This window comes from Chrysochloris asiatica, unplaced genomic scaffold, assembly GCF_000296735.1.
Source record: "Chrysochloris asiatica unplaced genomic scaffold, ChrAsi1.0 scaffold00393, whole genome shotgun sequence".
Lineage (NCBI taxonomy): Eukaryota > Metazoa > Chordata > Mammalia > Afrosoricida > Chrysochloridae > Chrysochloris > Chrysochloris asiatica.
Genome location: NW_006408911.1, coordinates 1,618,168 through 1,643,306, shown reverse-complemented (window position 1 = coordinate 1,643,306; position 25,139 = coordinate 1,618,168).

Sequence of the window (25,139 nt, the reverse complement as noted above, 5' to 3'; positions counted from 1 at the left end):
CTGCTGCTTGAGACCTTTTTAAAGTGTTGAAGAGCAAAGATGTCAGCTTGAAGACTAAGGTGCGCCTGACTCAAGCCATGATATTTTCAATAACCTCATATGCATGTGAAAATTGGATAGTGAATAAGAAAGATCATGGAAGAATTGATGCATTTGAGTTATGGTGTTGGAGGAGAATATTGAAAGTTCCAGGGACTGACAAAGAACAAACAGATCTGTGTTGGAAAAAGTGCAGCCAGAGTGCTTCTTGGAAGCCAGGATGGCCAGACTTCATCTCTTATACTTCAGATATATTGTCAGGAAGGAGCAGTCGCTGGAGAAGGATATTATGTTTGGTAAGGTGGATGGTCAGAGAAAAAGAGGAAGACCCCAGAGAGATAGACTGGTAAAGTGGCAGCATCAATGGGCTCAAGGGTGGCAACCTGTCATGAGGTTGGCCCAGGACAGGACAGTTTCGTTCTGTTGTGCATAGGGTCGCTATGAGTCAGTACTGATTCAATGACACCTAACATCAACAACAACATGTATAGTCCTGGCATGGCACTGTGGGTTAATGTGCTGGACAGCAAAGTCTGTTTAATCACAAGGTCAACAATTCAAACTCACCAGCTGCTCCTCACAAATCCTACACAGGGTCAATATGGGTCAGAACTGATTCAACAGCACTTAACAACAAAAACATGTATGCACTGTATTAGAAACCTTAAACTTGTCCCTATTTTTTCAGTGATGATCATTATAGTTCTGGGATTTGTATTTAGATCTTTAATACATGTTGTATTCATTTTTGTATATGGGGTTTCATTCTTTTACATATCAGTTTTCAGTTTTGCTAACACCATTTGTTGAAGAAACTGTCTTCATCACTCAATGTATTTTGGCCCTTTGCCAAAGATAAGTTGACTGTATGTAGATGGGTTGACTTCTGGATTCTCAATTCTCTTCCATTGATCTATGTGTCTTTCATTGTACCAATGTTTTGACTACTATGGTCATGTGGTAAATTTTGTAATCAGCAAGTGAGAGACCTCCAACAATGTTTTTCTTCTTAAGCAATGCTTTGTTTATCTGAGGACATTTCCCCTTTCATATAAAGTATGTGTTTGTTTGTTTTTCCATATCTTTAAAGAATGTTCAAATCTGGAATGGGATTGTGCTATATTTGTAGCTTGCATTGGGTAATATTGACATTTTCTCAATGTTAAATTTTCCTATCCATGAACATGATACATTCTTCCTTTTTGGTAAATCTCTTTTGGTTTCTTGTAGTAGTGTTTTGTAGTTTTCTTTGCTTAGGTCTTTTGTTTCACTGGCTAGATTTATTCCTAAATATTTTAACCTTTGATGGCTACTGTGAATGGTATTTTCTTACTTTCCTTTTCAGGCTTCTCTTTATTAGTATAAAGGAATCTAACTGATTTTTGTATGTTGGTCTTGTATCCTGCCACTTTGCTGAATCTTTGGAATTTTCTATGTATAGAACTATATCATTGGCAAATAGAGAGAATGTAAAACTCTTTGGCTTCTTTGTAAAGTAAACGTTGAATATAAAACTTTCTTCTCCTTTGGCTATTTGGATCCATTTAATTTCCCTTTCTTGTCTTAATACTCTAAGACTTCCAGCACAAAATTAAATAGAAGTGGTGATAAAGGGCATCCTGTCTGTTTCCTGTTTGCAAAGGGAATGCTTTCAGTTTGTCTATGTTGAAAGATTTGTTAGCTGTTGGTTTTGTATATATGCTCTTAATTATCTTTAGGAATTTCAATTCAATTGCTACATTGTTGATAGTTTTTTTTTTAATCAGGAATGAGTATTAGATTTTGTCAAATGTCTTTTCTGCGTCAATAAACATGATAATGTAGTTCTTTTCATTTTTTAAATTTATATGGTGGATTATATTGATTGTTTTTCTAATACTGAACCATTCTTGCATCCCTAGTATGAATCCTGCTTGGTCACAATTATTATTATTTTTATATATGTTGTTTAATTCTATTGGCTAGGATTTTGTTGAGAATTTTTGCATCTTTGTTCATGAGGAATGTTGTTGTTGTTGTTAAGTGCCGTCGAGTTGGTTCTGACCCATAGCAACCCTGTACAGGGTTTCCGAGGCTGTAAATCTTTACGGGAGCAGAACGCCTCATCTTTCTCCGGCGGATTTTGTTGAGAATTTTTGCATCTTTGTTCATGAGGAATATTAGTCTATAATTTTCTTTTTTACTGATGTCCTTCCCTGCTTTGGGTATGAGGATTATGTTTGCTTCATAGGATGTATTAGGACATTTTCCATCCTTTTCTATATTCTGGAGTAATTTGAGTAGAATTGGTGTTAGCTCTTCTCTGAGTGTTTGGTAAATCACCAGTAACACTATCTGGGCCTGGACTTTTTTTGGTTGGAAATTTTTTGATGACCTGATCACTTTCTTCTTTTGTTATAGGTCTGTTAAAGTTTTCTACTTCACTGTGTGTAAGTTTAGGTAGGTCGTGTTTTCCTAAAACCCATGTCCTCTAGATTTTCAAAAATTTTTGGAGTACAACTCTTCATAGTTTTCTATTATTATACTTTTTATGTCCATTGGTTCTGTTATGACAGCACTTATATGGTTTCATATGCGTGTCATTTGTGTCTTCTCCCTCTTTTCTTTTGTTACATTTGCCAATGATTTGTCAATTTTATTAATCCTTTCAAAGAACCCGCTTCTTGTCTTGTTGATTATTTCTATAGTTTTTGTATTTTCTATCTCATTTATTTCTGCTACCTTCATCTTTTCTCAGCTAACTTCCCTCTTGTTGTATATTGCCTGACCTGTTACCCATGTCATGTGTCTACCCTCTAGCCCATGTATAATTTTCCTTCCCCCCTCCCAAACCACTAACTCCTCATAGCCATAATAGATTGTTTCTTTTCTTTCTTTTTTTTAAAGCTTTTACTTTGAATTCAGTGATAGTTTACCAGGCAGATAATCAGTTTTATGCTCAACAAATCTTATTTTATTTCATTGCAATGATTAAAATCCCCTCCATGTACCTTTGGTTAACAGTACTTGCCTCTGGTCCCACTTTTTTTTTTTTTAGTGTACACGAAATTCACAGAAACTATATATAACTATATATATTCGTTTTAATGATCAAAGGACACATTTACTTGCAGGCACACAACCTTTCTCATTCCATTGGCGTAGTGTCCTCAACTATTCTATCTCTCTATGCCATTGCCTCTGCTTCCGTCTCTGCTTTCACCACTTTTCTGGTTAGGATCCCACACTCCACTCATGCTCTTCCTGCTTTCTGATTCTTGGGTCCTTTGTTCCTAAAATGAAAGACTAACTGCTCCCCCTATTAGTTACATCTCTTCTTCATTTACAGTTGTGGTCATCACCATAGTCCTGATAAAAATTACTCATAATTGAATCATAAAATCCTATCCCCTGTGCTGAGTCTGGTTTTTTTGGTGTGTGTCTGCTTTTCATTGTCAATTTCTTCATAGTTTTACTGTTTCCCTAATCTTATTGGATTTTCCTTTTCTTGATATGTCATGAATTAATAATTTGGGGCTTCTTTGTTCATTGTTCATGCAGTTCAATTCAGGGTTTTTAGCAGCTATTGGTTGTAGATGCTACTCTGGTGTATACCAGCTGGTATAGGTTCTTTCCCTATTGGTGAGGCTTAGAGAGCTTCTTTGAAGTTACCCTATATTCTGTTAATTTCTTCTTCCTTTAAAAACGGTCTGTTTTATCCTGAAATCTACCTGACTTCTTCACCATCTGGATCTCTGTTCCTATACTTTTCCCTTCTTTCACATTGTAGTTGTCCTGATTATAGACTGACCTTTCAGATTCCCTAATTTCATTCTTGTAGTTTTCTTCTGCTCTTGACTCTTCCATCTCTGGACTGAATTTCTGGTGCTGTTGCCATGTATTTCAATCTCTGGTTGTTATCTGCTCTTGTTGGTTTTCACTCCAAAGAATTCCTTTTAGTATGTCTCGAAGCACTGGCTTGGCTTTTACAAAACCACTTAATTTCTGTTTATCCTGAAATATTCTGATTTTCCATCATATTTGATTGACCAGCTTTACTGACTATATGACTCTGGGGTTAAATCTTCTCATCTTTCAAGATGTTAAGGAAACTTTCTTCCGGAAGATTTTTTATAATCACTTCTGTTGTTTTCTTTCATTCTTCCTAGTCTGGAACAACAATCGCCCATAGGCTATTCTCCTTCATATTATCCCACATGAATCTTAGGCTTTCCTCAGGGTTTTTTCCTTCTTTTTTCTGCTTGTTCTATCTTAGCATTATTGAGAGTTTTCTCTTCAAGTTCCATGGTTCTAACTTCCACCCTTTCAGTTCTACTCCTTTGCCCTTTCAGTGTATTTTCCATTTCTGATATTTTAGTATTGATCATCTGGACCTCTTTTTGCAGGTTTTGTATTGTCTCCAATGCTAATCTATCTTGTTTGATTGTTCCTGTAGTTCTTTTCTGACTTTTTCCTTATTATGCTCCACCTTTCTGTGGAACATTTGTTTGTACCTCAATATCATTCTCCTGAAATTCTTTTCAGGAAAATTCAAAGCCTGTTCTTTTACAAGGCAAATTCCAGCTCTTCCTCTTTGTCATTTGTGTGAGCTATTCTGTTTTGCATATGAGCAGACATATTTCTTTTGCTTTTTAGGCGTTGTTGTGCTTTTGTATTTGTATTAATTAGATATATGTATGCTGCTGTATTCTTAAGCTCTCTCCAATTGTGTCCTGGTAGGTGTGATCAGGAGATGGGCTTCTTTGTTCACTGCTCATGCAGTTCATCTGAGAGTGTTTTTAGCAGCTGTTGGTTGTAGATGCTACTCTGGTGTAGACCAGCTGGTATTGGCTCTTGCCCTATTGGTGAGACTTTAGTTTTCTGTCAGGTGAGGCAAGAAGAGAAAGTGCTCGCACAAGACAGATGGGGGACTCCCCCCCTCAAAAAAAAGAATAAAAACAAAAGTCACAAAAAGCAATATAAAGAAAATAAAACTGGCAAAAGTAAAAAACTAATAACAAAATAAAATAGGAACAAAGCACCAATGAGTAAACAAGAGTAATTCTTTATCACCACCTAATGGATTCTTGCCTTCGTAGCTGCCTGAGAAATTTCATGACATTCCTGCTGTGTCTCTCTAGTCTATCACCAACTTTCATCTTTCTCTCTCCTCCTTTTTTCCCCTGCCCATGAACTCCATTAAAATGTGTCTCCTAATGAGAACCAGCCCAGGGCTGTGAAGACCTGATTTGGAAGAGACTGTTGGTGCTGTCTCTTTCTGTTGTCTCTCCCACCTTTGATTATGCTCCCAGTTGCAGGATCTGCACAGCATGGAAAATCCTTGTGTGTATCTACTTGTCATGTCTCACCTCTGGTTACCAAAATGGAAATGAGTCAAAAGATAAAAAGAAGAGGAGAAAAACAAAACAAAAACCCTCAATAATTGCTGTGTGTGAAAGGCACAGGCAGGTTTCTGCAATGAGAATGCTAACTTGTCTCAAAATCCACTTACTCCTGCTCAAAATGGCTACAGTGGGTTGCATTGGCCTCCCCAATCAAAAGTCACCTTCATTCTTGCTTCTGTTCAAATTTCTTCTCCCAGTAAACACTTAGTCCACTATTTATCCCCACCAAAAAGAAATGGTCCATGTTCAACCATTTCAAGAGGTAGCATATGATCTACTGAGCTGATGATACTGATGGAAGAAGTAGATGGTGCGTTGGAGTCATTGGCCAAGAACAAAGCACCAGGAATTGATGGAATACAAATTGAAATCTTTCAACAAACTGATGCAGCACTTGGAGGTGCTAACTTATATATGCCAAGAAATTTGGAGACAACTGCCTGGCCAACTGCCTGGAAGAGATCCATATTTGTGCCCATTCTAAAGAGAGGTAACACAACAGAATCTGGAAATCATTGGACAATATAATTGTTATCCCATGCGAATAAAGTTTTACTAAAGATAATGCAAAAATAGCTACAACTGTACATTGACATAGAACTTCCAGAGATTCAAGCTGGATTCAGAAAAGGATGTGGAATGAGGGATATCATTTCTGATATCAGATGAATCTTGGCTGAAAGCAGAGAATACCAGAAAGATGTTTACCTGTGCTTTATTAACAACACAAAGGCTTTCGATTGTGTGGATCATGACAAGCTAACGACAGCACTAAGAAATATATAAGTATTCTGGTAAACTTAATTGTGCTCATGAGGAACCTGTACATCAACCAAGAGGCAGTTGTTCGAACAGAACATGGGAACACCTAGTAGTTTAAAATTAGGAAAGGTGTGTGCCAGGGTTGTATTCTTTCATCATATTTATTCAAGATGTATGCTGAACAAATAATATGAGAAGCTAGATTATATGAAAAAAAAGTGGCATCAGGATTGGAGGAAGACTCATTAACAACTTGGTTATAGGTCAGAGAGGCACAGTGGGACCATCTTGAAATTTCTCAGACAGCTGTGAAGGCAGAGGACAGAAAGTGGTGCAGTAGAATTACACTTAATTTCCCACTGTTAGCTCCTTGTTTTTGTTCTGTTTTGTTTTTTCCAGAATTTTTTGTTTTTCTGTTATATTTTAAGCTAAAACAGACTTTTAAAATGGGGTAGAAATTAACAAAACATCAAAGAACAATACACATTCACATTCTTTTTCAGTACACATGGAACATCCTCCAGAATATAACATGTGTTAGGCCACAAAACAAGCCTCCATAAATTTAAAAACATCAAAATAGTACAAACCGTATTGTCAGATTACAATGCTATAAAATTAGAAATAAAAAACAGGAATATCAAGGAAACAAAATAAAATACATGGAAAGTTAATAATACCCTGCTTAAAAGTGATTGGGTAATAGAATAACAACAACAAAAGTTCCTAGAAGCAAATGAAAGCAAAAACATAACAAACCAAAACCTTTGGGACACAGCAAAAGCAATAAGTGCACACATCCAAAAACAAGAAAAATTCAAAATCAACACATTAACACAGCATCTCCAACAAATAGAAAAGACCAGCAAAGTAAGTCTACAGTCACAAGAAGAAAAGAAATATAAGATTAGTACAGAAATAAATCAATTAGGAAACAGAATAGAAAGAATCAACAAGACAGGAAGCTGGTACTTTGAAAGGATTAATAAAAATCATCTAACCATTGGGAAACCTAACATAAGAAATTAGGTAGAAGACACAAATAATACGCATAAGAAACCTTATGTATGACAACACAACAGAAACAATGGAAATCAAAAAGGTAGTAACAAGAAACTTTGAAGAATTGTACTCCAACCAATTTGAAAATCTAGAAGAAATGGGTAAAGTTTAGAAGAAATGGAAAAACACAACCTACAAAAATGAACACAGAGTGAAGTAGAAAAGTTGAACAGACCTATAACAAAAAAGAAAGAAATTGATCAGATAATTTTCAAAATCCCAACCGAAAATAGTCCAGGCCCACATGACTTTAACTGGTGAATTTTAACAAACATTCAGGGAAGAGTGACACCAATTTTTATGCCACATGTAGAAAAGGATGGACAATTTCCAAATACATTTTATGAAGCAAGAATAACCCTCATATCAAAACCAGGCAAAGGCACCAGTAAAAAAGAAAATTATAGACTAATATCCCTCATGAACATACATGCAAAAATTCTTCACAACTTCCTAGCCAAAAGAATTCAATAAAATACCGGGAAAAACACACAAATAAACACATTATGACCAAATGGAATTCATACCAGGTATGCAAGGAGCTCTGGTAGCATAAGTGGTTACAAATCGGGCTGTAAACCGCAAGATCAGCAGTTCAAAACTACCAGCTGTTCCATGGGAGAAAGATGAGGCTTTCTGCTCCCGTAAAGATTTACAGCCTCAGAAACCCTGTATAGGGTCACTATGAGTTGGAACTGACTCCACGGCACATAACAACAACAACAACATGCAAGGATAGTGCAATATTAGAAAAACAACTAACATAATTCAGCAGATAAACAAAAAAGGAAACACACACACAGACACATGATTATATTGATTGATGAAGAAAAGTCATTTGACACAATCCAACTACCATTCTTGATTTTAAAATTAAAAAAAAAAATTACTCAGCAAAATAGGAATTGTAGGGAAATTCCTCAACATAATTAAGAGCAGATATACAAATCCAGTAACATTCCCTTTGTGAATAGAAACTAGACAAGGATGCTCTTTACCACCACTCCTATTCATTATTGCATTGGAAGTCTTAGCCAGAGCTATAAGACAGAGCTATAGGAAAATCAAAGGCATCCAAATCAGTGAAGAAGTAAAACCCTATTTGCAGATGACGTCATATTATACACAGAAAATCCCAAATACTCAGCAGGAAAATTATTGGAATTCATTGAAAGATTCAGTAAAGTGGCAGAATATAAGATCAACAAACAAAACTCAGTTGAATTTTTTTATACTAATAAAGACAGCTCTGAAAGGTAATAAGGAAAACACCACCATTTACAATAGCCACACAAAACATGAAATACTTAGGAATAAATCTAACTAGGGAAACAAAAGACCTATACAAAGAAAACTACCAAAAACAACAACAACTACAAAACACTACTACAAGAAACCAAAAAAGATTTATAAAAATGCAAGACTATACTATGCTCATGGATAGGAAGACTTAACATTGTGAAAATGTCAATAGTACCCAAACAATCTACAGATATAATGCAATCCCAACCCAGATTCCAATAACATTCTTTAAAGAGAGAAAAAAATGACCATGAACTTTATACAGAGAGGAAAGAGATGTCAGTTAAGCAAAACACTGCTTAGGAAGAACACTGTTGGAGGCCTCTCACTTCTGAGTTCAAATTTTACTCCATGGCCACAGTGGTCAAAGCAGCCTGGTATTAGTACAATGAAAGATACATAGATCAATGGAACAGACTTGAGACCCCAGAAGTAAATCCATCCATATACAGTCAACTGATCTTTGACAAAGGGCCAAAACACATTAAATAGGGAGGTGAGATAGTCTTTTCAATAAATTGTGCTGGTAAAACTGGAAATCAGTTTGCAAAAGAATGAAACAAGACTCATCTCACACCATATATGAAAATAAATTCAACATGGATTAAAGATATATGTAAAGCTTAGAACTATAAAGATTATCAGAGAAAAAAATACCACAAACTTAGGGATTCTAATATATGACATACATGCACTATCAAACATTACCAAAAAAAAAAAAATGTAGAAGAAACAAATGATGACTGGGATCTTCTAAAATTTGGTTACTTATGTTCCACAGAGGGATATTTCAATCATTGAGATGAAACAAAGTTGATTATTTGTTTAATGTAAAACTGATGATCACCAGTGTCAGGGGTGTAACCAGCTGGAGTGGTGGCAGTGGCAGGAGCATCGTGGCACCAGGAGCAGAGATGGAAAGGGAGCTCGAGGCATGGGGAGATACTGGCTGCAGGGACCCAGTGGCAACATGAGAGGTTTTAACCAATTTGTACCATATGTGAATATTAGTTGTACTTGGCTCTGGAGATGTTAGAAAGTCTCCTCTGACCATAGACTTTGTTCAAGGAATTTTTGTTTAAAAATATGATCTTACAATAGAAGATTCTTATAGAAAGTAAGTTGAAGTATATACTCAATAGCGTATGTTTGAAATCTTGCTTACTGCAAGAACGGAACAATTTGCAGCAATGAGGGATTTGTAAAGAAAACTGGACAGGGCTTTACATTAGTTTATTCTATCACAGCACAGACCACTTTCAATGACTTTCAAGACCTAAAAGGCCAAGTTCCTTTGAGTTAAAGACACGATAATTTTCCAATGAGTCTGGTTCCTAATAAGTGTGACTTAAAAGATGAAAGAGTTGTAGAAAAAACAAGGTCAAAATGTAGCATGACAGTGGAACAACTGTGCATTCTTAGAATCTTCTGCAAAGTAAAAAATAAATGTTAATGAGATTTTTCATGACCGAATGCAGTAATTTAAGAGGAAAACTACTGTGCCTGGGAAAGCCTACAAAAAGTCATTATGTTAGCTGTTTTAATGTAATGTTTATTTAAAATTTAATGTAATATATGAAGCTCTGAGCAACATAAAACAGAGACTACACCCAGTATAACTGCTAAGAGACATTCATCATCCACCAATGTTGTTCATGTATGAAAATGGTGTACTGTATACTTTAACACACCCCATACTTTGTATTGGAGAGTACAGTAATGTAAATCTTAAAAGCACCATTATCATAGCATAATAAAAGAAAGTCCAAAGAGCTCCTATATTGACTACTCCAGAGAACTTTGCTTCTTTGATACTTGTAGCTTATTGTATTTTTCTCTTTTAAAGAAATTTAAGGTTATTATCATTTTATTATACAAAATCAGTGCTCTGATTAACATAACTATATAGTTTTTTTTAATTTTTGAAAAACCTGTGGAGACAGTGATTTTGTCTTTAAAATATCAGTCTTTTCAGTATAATGTCTTAGACTAAAGATGTCATTCTCTACAACAGGGCTCTGTGATACACGGATTGAGGCATGGTTTGAATGGATAAAAGAGGGGAAATAATGTTAAGATACTTAACAATTTTATGAATCTTGGTTTCCCTTGCCTACTACTGTAAAATAGATATTTGAGGGTAGGGGAGAAAGGAATAGACAGAAACATCATTATAGAAAGTTTGTAAACCCATCTTTAGCCTATAACTGATTGGAATACCTAAAATGAGGCTAGAACTTTCCCAATGAAAGAGGCTTCCTGCAGAGCCTTTGCATTGCATAAGACAGTAGATGGAATCCTGATCCCCATCTAGAATCTTCAGAGGTGGGAAATTTCTACTGGAAAAGACAAGCAGACCAACCTAGAACAGGGAGAGGAACAGAAGATACTTCTTGAAAGAAAGACCAGTAGGGAAAATAAAAAACAATTAACGGCACTCTGATTACTACAAGAACAAGCAAGTTGTTCCTAGGGGAACCATCAAGGCAAGCAATCAAGTCCCCTCAGGGCAAACCCCCTTCCAAGACTAAAACTCAAAAGGAATACACAAGCAGGCATGTAATCTTGCTGGTGACCACATTGGTCTACCAAGATGTGGAAGTGGGGGCAAAACAGTAAACCAGCTGTAAGCTAAGTCCAACCATGTTCAATAAACTCCTGTCAACCTGGATTGTGACCTGGTTGTCCAGCAGTATAGCGAGACCTGAGGACTCCTGAGCCCATGGACAGGGAAGAAGAGTGAAGCATCCAGCTGATATGAAGTGAGGGGAGATGCACAAGAATGCCCATACTTGCAGATAGTACCTATTTGACCTAGCTTCAATGGCTGGATGATCAGAACTCAACTAGAGGAAGAAAGAAGAGGGAAAAAAGTGTAATCCACTAAAATTTGATGAACTTGACCTATACTTATGGATGTAGTAGCTTAAAAGAGGGAATGGGAAAAAAAAAAAAAAAAAGATGTAGTTCTCTTTAGTATCTGGTCGGAAGGAAATATCCAGACTTTTCAAATCCAACTTTCATATGCATATGAGGTTGTTGAAAATACCATGGCTTGGGTCAGGTATACCTTAGTCCTCAAGCCGACATCTTTGCTCTTCAACACTTGAATATTATAGTTATGAAAATATTTGAACAAATAAAAAAAACTGACGATCTTGTCTATAAACTTTCACTCAATTCTCAATAAAAAGTAAAAAGAAAAGAAAAAAAAGTTCAGAGAAAATTGTAGGAAATTTTTTTAAAAATAGAGACTATATATGGTTTAGAGTCCTGGTGTGCTGCTGGAGGATAAGCAATGAAGGTAGGTTTGAACCACAAAATCAGTGGTTCAAACTCACAAGCCACTCCTTGGAAACCCTATACAGGGTTGCTATGAGTCAGAACTGACTCAATCACACTTAGCAACAACTATGTATGGTTAAGGAGATATGTACAATACCAAATTGACAAAGGGTGGACTGTGATCATTAGTGTCAACTTGCCTTGATGAGGATTCTCAGTAGTTTAGTATTGAGGTCTTATATAATGCAATCAACTCCATAATGTGATCTGATGTGATCAGTTGTGATCTGATGTAGTTATCCTATGTGTTGCAAATCTTCTATGATGTTAAAAAGGCCACATTCAACCTGAAGAATTAGGTTGTATATTGAGTCCATCTCTTTTGAGATATAAAAAAGATTAAACAAATAAGCAGGGCTTAGAGGGACTGACTACACCAAGAAAGAAGAGCTGGGAATGGAATGCATCCTTTGGACCTGGAATCCATGTACTGTGAAGCTCCTACATTCAGGGAAAGATTGATGCCAAGATATATAGAGATCTCCAAGGAATAGATACTAAAAGTAGATAAGGCTTTCCCCAGAGTTGACAAAGAGAAAATCTTTACCAAGAGTTGTTGTTGTTGTTGTTGTTGTTGTTGTTAGGTGCCATCGAGTCGGTACCGACCCATAGTGACCTTATGCACAGCAGAATGAAACACTGCCCAATCCTGGGCCATCCTCACTATTGTTGCCACGCTTGAGTCCGTCGATGCTGCCACTTAGCCAATCCATCTCATTGCAGGGGGTCTTTCTCTTTTTCCCTGATCCTCCACTTTACCACACCAAGAGCTAGCACTCTGAATTTGGACTTTTAACCTCTTAAACTGAGAATAAATTTCTGGTTATTAAAGCCATCTACTTATGGTATTTCCATTATAGCAGCAGTAGATAACTAAGACAAGCTGCCATCCTGGATTTGTTGCGTATTAGTTGAGTAAACTTAACAATTTGTCCAGCTTCTCTGAGCCTCTCTTGCAAGATTGTTGGAAAAGTTAAATACCAGATTTTGTATTTAGGGTCTAGTCCAGGGTGTGGCCATAACTGACAATCTAGAAATGGTAGCAAGGATCATTACTGCTGTAATGAGGAAAAGGAGAATTCAGATGGATTTAAGGTGGCTTAAAGTTACGAATCGGGCTGCGAACCTTAGGTCAGCGGTTTGAAACTACCAGCTGCTCCGCGGGAGAAAGATAAGGCTTTCTACTCCCGTAAAGATTTACACCCTCGGAAACCCTGTACAGGGTCGCTATGGGTCGGAGCCGACTCGACGGCACATAACAACAACAACAACAACAACAACATAAGAGCAGAGCCCCTGGGCAGGGATGAATTACCCAATAAAGAAGATAAGCACAGATTCACTTGTGTTTCCTTATTAATGTGTAGTACATTATTGTGGTAAAACTCATGCAAAATTATTGTTTAAAAAAAAAATCACAAATAAGCCTGTACTTACCTTGTTTGCTGGGTAATCTGATGCTACCTGTAGGAAAGGGGCAAGATGAGTAAGGAATTTGAGAACAATGGCATATTTCCTCAAATGAGGTATCTGCTCCTCACCTTATCCAACAAGCTAGGCCAGGATTCTCTGTGGTTTAGAAGGTAAGATGTAGTTATCGCTTCCATGATATGATCTGATGTGAACAGCTCTGATGTGATGTAATGATCCAATGTGTTGCAAATCCTCATTTCTATGATGTTACCAAGGTAGGATACAATCTGCAGGATTTGCTTTATATATTAGACTCCTGGTATGACATGATAATATAAGCACTGGACTGAAAACCACAAGGTTGATGCTTCAAACCCACCAGCTGCCCTTGGAAGCCCTATATAGGTTCACTATGAGTAGAAGCCAACTTGATGGCACTTAACAACAATGTATATATTATATGTCTCTTGAGATATGAAAGAAGCGAACGTATCAAGAGGGACCTACCACCACCACAAAAGAAGAGTAGTTAGTAGAGTGCCTCCTTTGGATCTGGAGACCCTGCTCTGTGAAGCTGCTAGATCCAGGGAAAGATTGATGCTAAGGCACATGGAGATTTCCAAGGAGTGCTGAAATGAAACACGGACATTTCCCCAGAGCCAGCACTCTGAATTCTAGCTTTCTATACTATGAGAGGATAAATATCTGTTTGTTAAAGCCATCCACTTCTGACATTTATATTATAGCAGCACTAGATACTAAAATGAGTCCTGGTTTGGCACTGTAGGATAAGCACCGGACTGCAAGGTTGGTATGAACCACTAGATTGGTGATTCAAACTCATCTGCAGCTCCTGGAAATCCTGTAGAGGATCGCTATGAGTTGGAACTGACTTGACGGCACTTAACAACAACAAGATACTAAAACAATCAGTAATTGGCTACTATTATTAGTATGCTTGTTCTCTACTCTAAAATAATTTCCTGATTATGCTGAAACTGTCCCAATTTCTAGCACTAGGGTCACTCTCTGAATTTCTGATGCTACTAGTTCCTCTTGCCTCTCATCTGTGAGGAGGGCTTCTAGGGATGAAAGCTAGATCCAGAGGCAGTTCAATGGATTCCTCAAATTCATTTAGACTGCAGAGTCCATGATCCATGCTTACCTATTTGAAAAGTATATCCTCAAATACATGTAAACCTTCTCCTTCCTAGGTCCTAATTCTGCTTCCTGCTTTGTAGAGTGTATAAATCCATCCTTTCTTTGCCTGATTTTAATCTCAAGTTTCCCCCACTGTCTCACCCCTCACCACCTTATGTCCCTGTGTACCACTGCACACCTCAAATTGTCTATTTAGACAAGTACATGACATAAAAAAGCACTAAAATCACTAAATCTGGTTACAGAGTAATGAACGTCTTTGGTGCTTGAAAGTTTCCATTGTATCCTTTGCTGATGGTTCATTCCACTATTCTTTCTTACCTCCAGTGATGAAGAACTCACTCCATGACAAGATGGATTGTTTTATTATTCACTTGGTTGCCAGTTAGCTGCTTGCTCACTTGGAAAAAAATTAAAAAGTCATTCAAAAGCAACCACAAAGCTTCTCTCAAGAATAGGCCATCAGAGAACAATAGTTGTAAAGAGCAACAGTGTTTTGTCTACCTCTCCTCCAACTCTGAACTTTATGGACTTAAAAAATGGAGATATAACATTTTTCTCTAGAACTCTGTTAATGTTTCTCTTTTATTCACCTACCAGCCTAACATTCCCTTTAGGAATCTACTTTATATGCCCACAGATAATGCATTTTAATTCTAAACATAATTAGTTTCAGATGGAGAACAAGAATTTATGGGCATAGAGAAAGCATTGGTACTGTTAAACACCATCAGTTCTGACTTACAGCGATGCTGTATAGCAATTTTTTGAGGCGCAGCTGATGGTTTTGAATCACTGATCTTGTGACTAGCAGGCCCGTGCTTATCCTACAACACCACACCAGGACTCCAGATACAGCATATTCTTGACCAAATACTCTTTTCTACATTCCAACAAGGCACTTTAAACAGTTTAAAGCCATGATTTGTTGGACATCACTGTTTTCATTGTGTAGCTTAAGGAACAGAAGCAGAATGTAGTGAAAGTCAGCCAATAAATCCAGAGCAAAGGCATGTATTCAATTCCAGGTATCTAAGATCTCTCAGCATAGCCACTGACCCCTCTTCAAATAAATGTTTGTCTTTCCAACCAGTGGTATTTATGGAGTGATTCTTACGGCCCAAAATTACAAACAAGGAAGCAGGGCCTGGTCACAGTTAAGTGATAAATTGGCAGAGAAAGCTTTTCAAGGATGGAAAGGACCAATGAGCTGAAGAAAAATTAAACATCTTTGAAAACATTTCCCTGGCTCTTTACATTGTTTCAATTCTTTGTACTCACTCTCTCCATTAAACAGTTTTGAAAGGGGTTTTAATTTTTTTGTTGTTGTTTTTGCTTTTTTGGTGGGTTTTTTTTTGGCAAGGCTGTTTGATCACATCATCAATTTAAGATTATTTTTCAGATTGATTTGAACTTGACCTTGACACCACAAAATGGCTCTGCTGCCTGCCTTGAGAAAAGCCAATTACTTAGTGACAGGGATCTGGTAAAGCAAGAAAAGTTTAAGTGTATATTGATTGGATATACAGGAGGAAGAGGGATTGCATCTCCTTCAAAGACTACCTCTCTGGGGAGAAAGGGATTAAGAGGATTTATAGGGATTTGGGGTATGGAACTGAGATCTGAGGACTTTTAGGAACTTCTTTATTATTTTTATCTCAGGTACCTTGAGGAATTTCAGGAACCCCTTTATCCCTATAATCTCCTTACAAAATGGTGTCACTTTAGCCAGTTGAGGCTTCAGTTTTTACCTAGTGAAGCATAATAAACTCTTGCTTACCTGAAGTAAATGAGCTGCTATAACAGAAATGCCACAAGTAGATGGTCTTAAGAAATAAATTTATTTTATCACTGTTCAGAAAGCTAGAAATCTGAATTCAGAGTGCTATCTCTATAGGGAAGGCTTTCTCTATATATCAGCTCTGAATGAAAGTCTGTGTCTCTAGATTCTGTTTCCTAGCTCCTTGGAGATCTCCAAGGATCTTAGCATCAGTTTCCCCCATTACTGCTTCTCCTTTTATCTCTTAAAAGAGATTGACTGAAAACACACCCCACACGAATCCTGCCTTATTAACAAAACAAAAAATATCATTCCCAAATGGGATTATAACCACAGGCATAGTTGTTGTTAAGTGCCATCCCATCGAGTCAGTACCAGCTCATAGCTACTCTGTACACAACAGAACGAAACACTGCCTGGTCCCACACCAACCTCACAATTGTTGCTGTGCCTGAACCCATTGCTGCCTCCACTGTGCTAATCCATCTCATTGAGAGATTTCCTCTTTTTCTCCAACCCTCCACTTTACCAAACATGATAGCCTTCTCCAGGGACTGGTCCACCCTGATAGTAAGTCCGAAGTATGAGAGATGAAGTCTGACCATCCTGGCTTCCAAAGAGCATTCTGACTGTACTTCTTTCAACACGGATTTGTTTGTTCTTTTGGCAGTCCATGGTACTTCTAATATTCTCTTCCAACACCATAATTCAAACGTATCAATTCCTATACAGTCTTCCTTATACACTGTCCAACTTTTGCATGCATATGAGGTTATTGAATATACCATGGCTTTGATCAGGCGCACCTTAGTGCTCAAGCTGACATCTTTGCCCTTCAACACCTTAAAAAGGTCTTGTGCAGCAGATTTACCTAATGCATTATATCATTTGATTTCTTGACTGCTGCTTCCATGATTGTTGATGGTTGTTCTGAATAAAATGAAGTGTTTGACAACTTCAATCTTTTCTTCATTTATATGCATGTTGTTTATTGGTCCAGTGGTGGGGATTTTTGTTATCTTCACATTGAGATGCAACCTATACCAAAAGTTGTGATCTCTGATATTCATCAGTAAGTATTTTAAGTCCTCTTTACTTTAGGCAAGCAAGGTTGTATCAACTGCATAACACAGGTTGTTTACGAGTGATATGTGATAAAACTCTAATCCTAATGCTATATTTTTCTTCATATAATTAGGCTCTAGGATTATTTGCTCAGCATACAGATTGAATTCTATTATATTTATAATAGAATAAATACCCTTCTAGTATTTAAAATACCCATGGCATAGCTTCCAGAATCACAGCAACATACAGCCACCACAATACAACAAACTGACAAATGAGTGCTGGAACCACAGGCATAGAGGCTAGAATTTACAACACATTTTGGGGGGAACAGAATTTATCCATAACAGCAGCCACGGAGTAATCAAGAATACAACCAAAAATGGCGGAGATACAAGTGTGTTCTTTTTCCCTGCTGAGGAGAAGGGCGTAATGAGAATTTGGTGTGGTACTGTAGGATAAGCATTAGACTGCGAACAACAAAGTTTATGGTTCAAACCCACTAGCCACTCATTGAAAACCCTATACAGGATCTCTATGAGTCAGAACACACTTAACAACATAACAACAGCTTTGAGGGAACTACCTTGGACCATCTCATTGCCTTGAGGCACCTTGTTACCAGCAGTGAAAAAGCATGGGCTTTGGAATGAGAGTTAGGGTAGTATCCCAGTTCTACTATGAACATGTTGTGTGACTTAAGTCAGGCAACCTGTCTCCTCTATTTGGGTTTGTTACTGTAAAACTTTGGCGTGGCACTATCTGCCAAGAGAAAGTCAATTACTCAGAGACTAGGGTGTAGTGAGGAATCCTGGTGTGGTGCTGTGGGCTAATGTGTCAGACTGCAAAGTTATTTGAATTGCAAGGTTGGTGGTTCAAGCTCACCAGCTGCTCTGTGGAAACCCTACACAGGGTCACTATGGGTCAGAATCAACTCATTGGCACTTAACAACAACAACAACAGGATGTAGTGAAGCAAACAAGTTTTAATGAATACCTATTTACACAGGAGGGGAGTCCTCCTGGTATAGCACTGTGGGCTAATGCGCTGGACTGAAAAGTCGCTTTGCACCACAAACTTAGTGGTTGAAGCTCGCCAGCTGCTCCTCAGAAGCCCCAGACACGGTCACTATGGGTCAGAACTGACTCAACAGCACTTAACAACAGCATGTGCAGGAGGCAAAGGGACTGCATATCCTCTAAAGACTGCCTCCCCAAGGAAAAAGCGGAAGGAGATTTATAGATATCTTGGGCATGGGAGAGTCTAAGGAATTTCAAGAACTTCATTCCTGTAATAGCTCTTGGAATGGGGATTAACTACTGATTTATCTATAGAGAAGTATAGATAAGGATTAGCACTAATGGTCCTCTAAAGACTGCCTCTCCAGTGAAAAAAAGAGGAAGAATTTATAGGGATTTACAGGAAGCTTGGGCATGGAAGGGGTCTGAAAACTTTCTTTCTCTGTTGGCTTACAGTTTAGGAGAAAAGTTCTTGTCTTCTTTCAACATCTGTGGGCCTGATGCCCCTTGAAGATCTGCATGTGTCTTGGCATCATTAGCTCTAGGAGATTGTCAGTGCAGTGACCTTAATTCCAAAGAACTCTACTCTTCTTTTTTGGTGGCACTCAGGTAAGCTCCTTCTCTGTTCCTCTGTTCCCTTCTCTCTCTTTTTATATCTTGTAAGATAAAAAACAGGGTCTTGGTATGGTGCTGTGGGTTAATGCGTTGGACTTCAAGGTTGGTTTGAACCACAAGATCAGTCATTCATACTCACCAACTGGTCCTTGGAAACCCTATACAGTGTTCCTATGGGTCAGAGCTGACTCAACAGCACTTAATAACACCATGATAAAGAATGGTGAAGAATATTGAATATACAATGGACTGCCAGAAAAACAAATAAGTCTGTCTTGGGAGAAGTATAACCAAAATGTTCCTTAGAAACAAGAATGGCAAGATTTTGTCTCATATACTTTTGGTGTGCTTTTAGGAGAAAACAGTCCCTGAAAAAGAATATTCTTGGTAAAGTACAAGGTCAATGAAAAAGACAAAAAGACAGACTGGCTGCAGCAATGGGCTCAAACATGACATTTGTGAGGATGAGGCAGGACTGGGCAGTTTTCATTCTGCTGTCACTATGAGTCAGAACAAACTTGAGGGTAACTAACAACAACAACAAAGATCTAAAGTAATGTGGGCCACACCTTGAACTGATGAAACTCTGTTTATATTGGACCTAAGTAAAGGTGCTGCATCCCATCTTAATCTCTTTACAATTGATTGGCTGATAACATAAGATCACATCATGGGGAATGATGTTATGCAACTCCCAAATTACATCATTACATAACTGCCAAACCCCTAAAAATCATGGCCCAGTCAAGTTGACATATATTTGAGGGACACAATTCAATCCATGACAGATGCTCAAGAAACAATAGCTTTTCTAAGTCCTACAACGTTCAATAGACTCCTGTGAACCTGGGTGGAGACCTGGTTGGCCAGCAGTATGGCAAGACCTGGGGACTCTTGGGCCCAGAGTCAGTGACATAACCACAGAGGACTAGAGTGGAGAGTGAAGCATCCTGCTGATAAGAAGAGAGGGCATATGCATAAGAAAACCCACACTTGCATATAATACCCACTTGACCTGGATTCAATGACTGGATGATCAGAGCTCAACTAGAAGAAGAAAGAAGAGGAAAAAAAGAGTAATATGATACAATTTGATGAACTTGACCTACACCTATGGATGCAGTAGCTCAAAAGAGGGAACAAATCTTTACAGCGAGGATCATTCCCATCCCCTTCATACACAGAGTAGGTAGGATGGGCAACTTGGACATTGGCTATCCAAAATGGGGAGAGGGAGCTACAAAGGGAAAACATGACTGGCTTACAAGCTTTCAAGAGGGAGCCTAGATCCAGAGGGTGTGGAGGAAAGTAGAGACACTCCACTGAGTAGTATCCAATCTGTCTGGGCAGGGCTAATGAAAGGAGATGGGGATAGGTCTCTTGTGGTACAATAGTGAATAATTGTTATCAGGACTGACTGTGAGGTTTGGAAATGTAAAGTAGACATTTTATCGCAAAAGGAGGGGAGTGATTGACTTTGTGGTCCAGGACCAGAGATCCCTGCTACCATCAAGGGAGAAGAGCAGAGTGCAGGACCCTACCCAGAGAAACAGTGATGCCAGAGATGGAGGCAGAGACAATGACATGGAGAGATGGAGCAGCTAGGGACTCTAGACCCTGAGAGGGAGAGGGGCTGTGTGCTGATGACCGTGGGGCAGGCTTGTAGGGTATACCCTTTGGTTGGTTGATGATGCATGGAGGGGATTGTAACCATGGCAATGAAATGATATAGGATAGGATGAATGTAAAGCTAATGTTCTCCCATGTAAACTATCACATAATTCACAGTAAAACATTTTAAAAAGAAAGAAACAATAGCTCTTACATCCTCAAATTCCTTCTTTCAGTGAAGTTAGCTGGAAAGAAATCTGGGATATTACATTTTTGTTGTTGTTGTTGTTGTTAAATATTGTTGAGTCAGTTCCGACACATAATATCACTGTATAGGATTTCCGAGGAGTGGCTAGTAAATTTGAACCACCGACCTTGAAGATCTGCATGTGTCTTAGCATCAGTCTTCTCCTAGATCTAGGAGATTCTCAGTACAGTGACCCTAGGTTCAAACTGACCTTGTGGTCCAGTGCTTTATCCCACAGCACAACCCCAGGACTCTTTTGCTTTGTATAGCTCCTTATTTTGTGGGTGAGAAAAACTGAGTATATATTTGTTTGTTTGTTCGTTCATTAATTCACTCATAATATACATCCATTATTCATATAGTCATTCATTATATATGAAGGGACTTCAAAAGTTTGCGGGAAAATTCCGTTATTTTTTAATTCCATTTTCCCTGAACTTTTTGAAGTTCCTTCATATGTATTATAAAAATATTGAGAGGGAAGTATCTGATCTCCTCTGACTTCACAAGAGGGGAGGAGGAGAATCATCAGCCTAAGACTGATTCCTATAAAGAAGAGGTCAGACATGCCTCCACTCTCCAAACATTTTACTGATTCCAACACCAACTGCCCCTTCTAAATCACTTTCTACTTCTCAGCTTGCTTTGATCATTTGTTTCAGTGGCCACACAGATAATACTCACCATAATATGGTTTATTAGGGAGGTTAACAGCTTACAAGTTAGGATTAGAAATGCTCAGGATTCAGTTCTTCAATCAAGACAGCCTCCTCTCAAGTGTACCTACAGGCACAACTATATCTGGTTCCTGGCCTTTCAGCCCCTGGGTCCCTTGGACTCTGCCCTGCTTGGGCAATGTTACAAAGCCCTTTTAGCTCTGCCAATAAATGCCCAAAAGGCACTCCACTTCACCAGTAAGCCTCATCCCAAGGTGCTTAGCCCTAGATCCATGTGTTGGCAAACCTAGTTCTCCTAGACAAATGCCCAGGAAGCATACCACTCTACCAGCAAGCCTATTGCCTGAAGGCACTGAACGTTCTGACTTTATGGTTAGGAAGTCCATCACTCTATGTCCTGCCAGTTGTCTAGCTCTGTTGTAACTGTTTTTCTGCTCTCTCTCTGGTTTCTCTCATTGTCTCCGGTATCGAGTTCTCCTTGGATCAAGTAGGTTCCACATGGGAATTTTGGCTGTAAAGGGAAAACCCTGCTCCTGACTCTTTTCTTTCTTGATAGTTATAATATTTTCTCCCATTTTGTTTCTGAGATGGTTCATTTTTAATCTAGCAGGATTACAAAACTGATCAATTCTCTCACTGGGGTTCCATCCAACTTATTTATATTGTCCTAGGACAATGAATAAGGAAGACTGTAGAAGAATTGATGTTTGGAGGAGAATATTGAAAGTGCCATGGACTGCCAAAAGAACCAATAGATCTGTTTTGGAAGAAGGGCAGCCAGAGTGCTCCTTGGAGGCCAAGATGGCCAAACTTTGTCTCTCATACTTCGGACATATTGTCAGGAAGGACCAGTCACTAGAGAAGGACATCATGTTTGGTAAGGTGAAGGGTCAGAGAAAAAGAGGAAGACCCCCAATGAAATGTACTGGCTAAGTGGCAGCATCAGTGGACTCAAGCGTGGCAACACTAGTGAGGTTGGCCTAGGATCGGGCAGTGTTTTATTCTGCTGTGCATAAGGTCTCTATGGGTCAGTACTGACTCGATAGTACCTAACAAAAACAACAACCACCTCACAATTTAAAAACAAAACAAAACTTGTCTGTCAGTTTGTCATCCTGTGGAGGCTTGCATGTTGCTGTGATTCTGGAAGCTATACTATGGGTATTTTCAATACCAGCAGGATCACTAACAATGGATAGGTTTCAGCTGAGCTTTCAGACAACGCCTGACTACAAAGAAGGAAAGATGGACTAACTTGAAAGATTTAGTCACTGGAAACCTTATGAATAACAGGGAACACTGTCAGCACCAGAATATTGGCTAGATATAGTGCCAGAAGATCAGCCACTCAAGTTGGAAGACACTCACCATACAACAGGGGAAGAGCTGTGTCCTTAAAATAGAGTTGACCATGATAGCTCAAATGGAGTAAAGCCTTTGTGACCTTCATTTGCTGATGGGGCACAACTCAAAATGAAGAGAAACAGCTGGAAGCATCCATTAATAATCAGAACATGGAATTATGAATTATGAATCTAGGAAAATTTGAAACTCTCAAAAATGAACTGGAACACATAAACATCAATATCCTAGGTACTAGTGAGCTGAAGTGGACTGGTATTGGCCATTTTGAATCTGACAAACACTTAGTTTGCTATGCAGGAATGACAAATTGAAGAGGGAGATCATCGCATTTATCATCAAAAAGAGGATAGCAAGATCTGTCTTGAAGTACAATGCTGTCTGTGATAAGATAATATCCATATGCCTGCAAGGAAAACCAGTTAATACTACTATTGTTCAAATTTACATGCCAGTGATGATGAAATTGAAGAATCTACCAACTTCCTCAGTCTGGAATTGATCAAACATACAGTTAAGATGTATTGATCATTACTGACGATTGGAAGTGAAGGTTTGCAACAAAGAGGAAGGATCAGTAATCAGAAAATATGGCATTGGTGATAGAAACAATGCTAGAGATGGCATGATAGGATTTTGCAAGACCAATGACTTCATTGTAAATACCTTTTTAAAATAACACATAGACTTCATTGGATGGAATACATAGAAATCAAATTGACTACATTTGTGTAAAGAACCGTTGGAAAAGCTCCATATCATCAGCCAAAACAAGGCCAAGTGCAGACTTTGGAGCAGATCACCAATTGTGCATATGCAAGTTCAGGCTGAAGAAAATTAAAACAAGTACACAAGTGCCAAAATATGACCCTGAACGTATCCCATCTGAATTCAGAGATCATATCAAGAACAGATTTGAGGCATTAGACACTAAAAACCAAAGACTCCAGAAGAGTTGTGGGATGGCATTGAGAGCATCATACAGGAAGAAAGCAAAAGGTCATTCAGAAGACAAGAAAGAAGGAAAAGACCAAATGAAAGCCAGAAAAGAATCTGAAACTTTTTCTCCAGTGTAGAGATGCTAAAGACAAGGTCAAATATTATAACGAAATGTGCAAAGACTTGGAGTTAGAAAACCAAAAGGGAAAAACACGCTCAGCATTTCTCAAGCTGTGGGATTTGAAGACAAAAATTAAAGACTTTACTTGAAATATTGAAGGATTCTATGGGCAAAATGTTGAATAATGCAGAAAGAATCAAAAGAAGACAGAAGGAACACACAGAGTTAATATACGAAAAATAAATGGTCAAGACTTAACCATTTCAAGAGGTAGATTAAGAGCCAATGACACTGAAAGAAGTAGTCCAAGGTACAGTGAAAGCATTAGCAAAGAACACGGCACCAGTTATTGATGAAATACAAATTTAAATCTTTCAACAAAGTCATGCAGCACTGGAGGCACTCACTCATCTATACTAAGAAATTTGGAAGACAATTAGCTGGCCAACTGACTGGAAGAGATCCATATTTATGCTCATTCCAAAGAGAGGTGACTCAATAGAATATAGAAATAATTGAACAATATTATTAACATCGCATGCAAGTAAAATCTTGCTAAAGATAACACAAAACCGGCTGCAGTCATACATTCACAGAGAACTTCCAGAGGTTCAAGCTGGCTTCAGAAGAGGATGTGGAGGGATAGTGTTGCTGACATCAGATGGATCTTGGCTGAAAGTAAAGAATACCAGAAAGATGTTTACCTGTGTTTTATTTGGTTATGCAAAGGCTTTTTATTGTGTGGATTACAACAAGCTATGGACAACATTGTGGAGAATGAGTATTCTGTGCTTTTTTTGTGCTCATAAGGAACTTGTATATAGTCCAAGAATCAGTTGTTTAAACACACCAAGAGAAAAACGAATGGTTTAAAATCAGGAAAGTTGTGCAACAGGTTTGTATTCTTTCACCATATTTATTCAATCTCTATGGTGAGAAAATAATCCAAGAAGCCGGTTTATAAGAGGGAAGACATGGCGTCAGGATTGGAGGAAGACTCATTAACAACCTGTGATATGCAGATTATACAACATTGCTTGCTGAAAGCGAAGAGGATTTAAAATACTTGCTGATGAAGATTAAAGAGCACAGCCATCAGTATGGGTTGCTTCTCAATGTAAAGGTAACAAAAATCCTCACCACTGGACCAATAAACAACATCCACATAAATGGAGAAAAGATTGAAGTTGTCACAAACTTCATTTTGCTCGGATCAACCATCAACACTCAG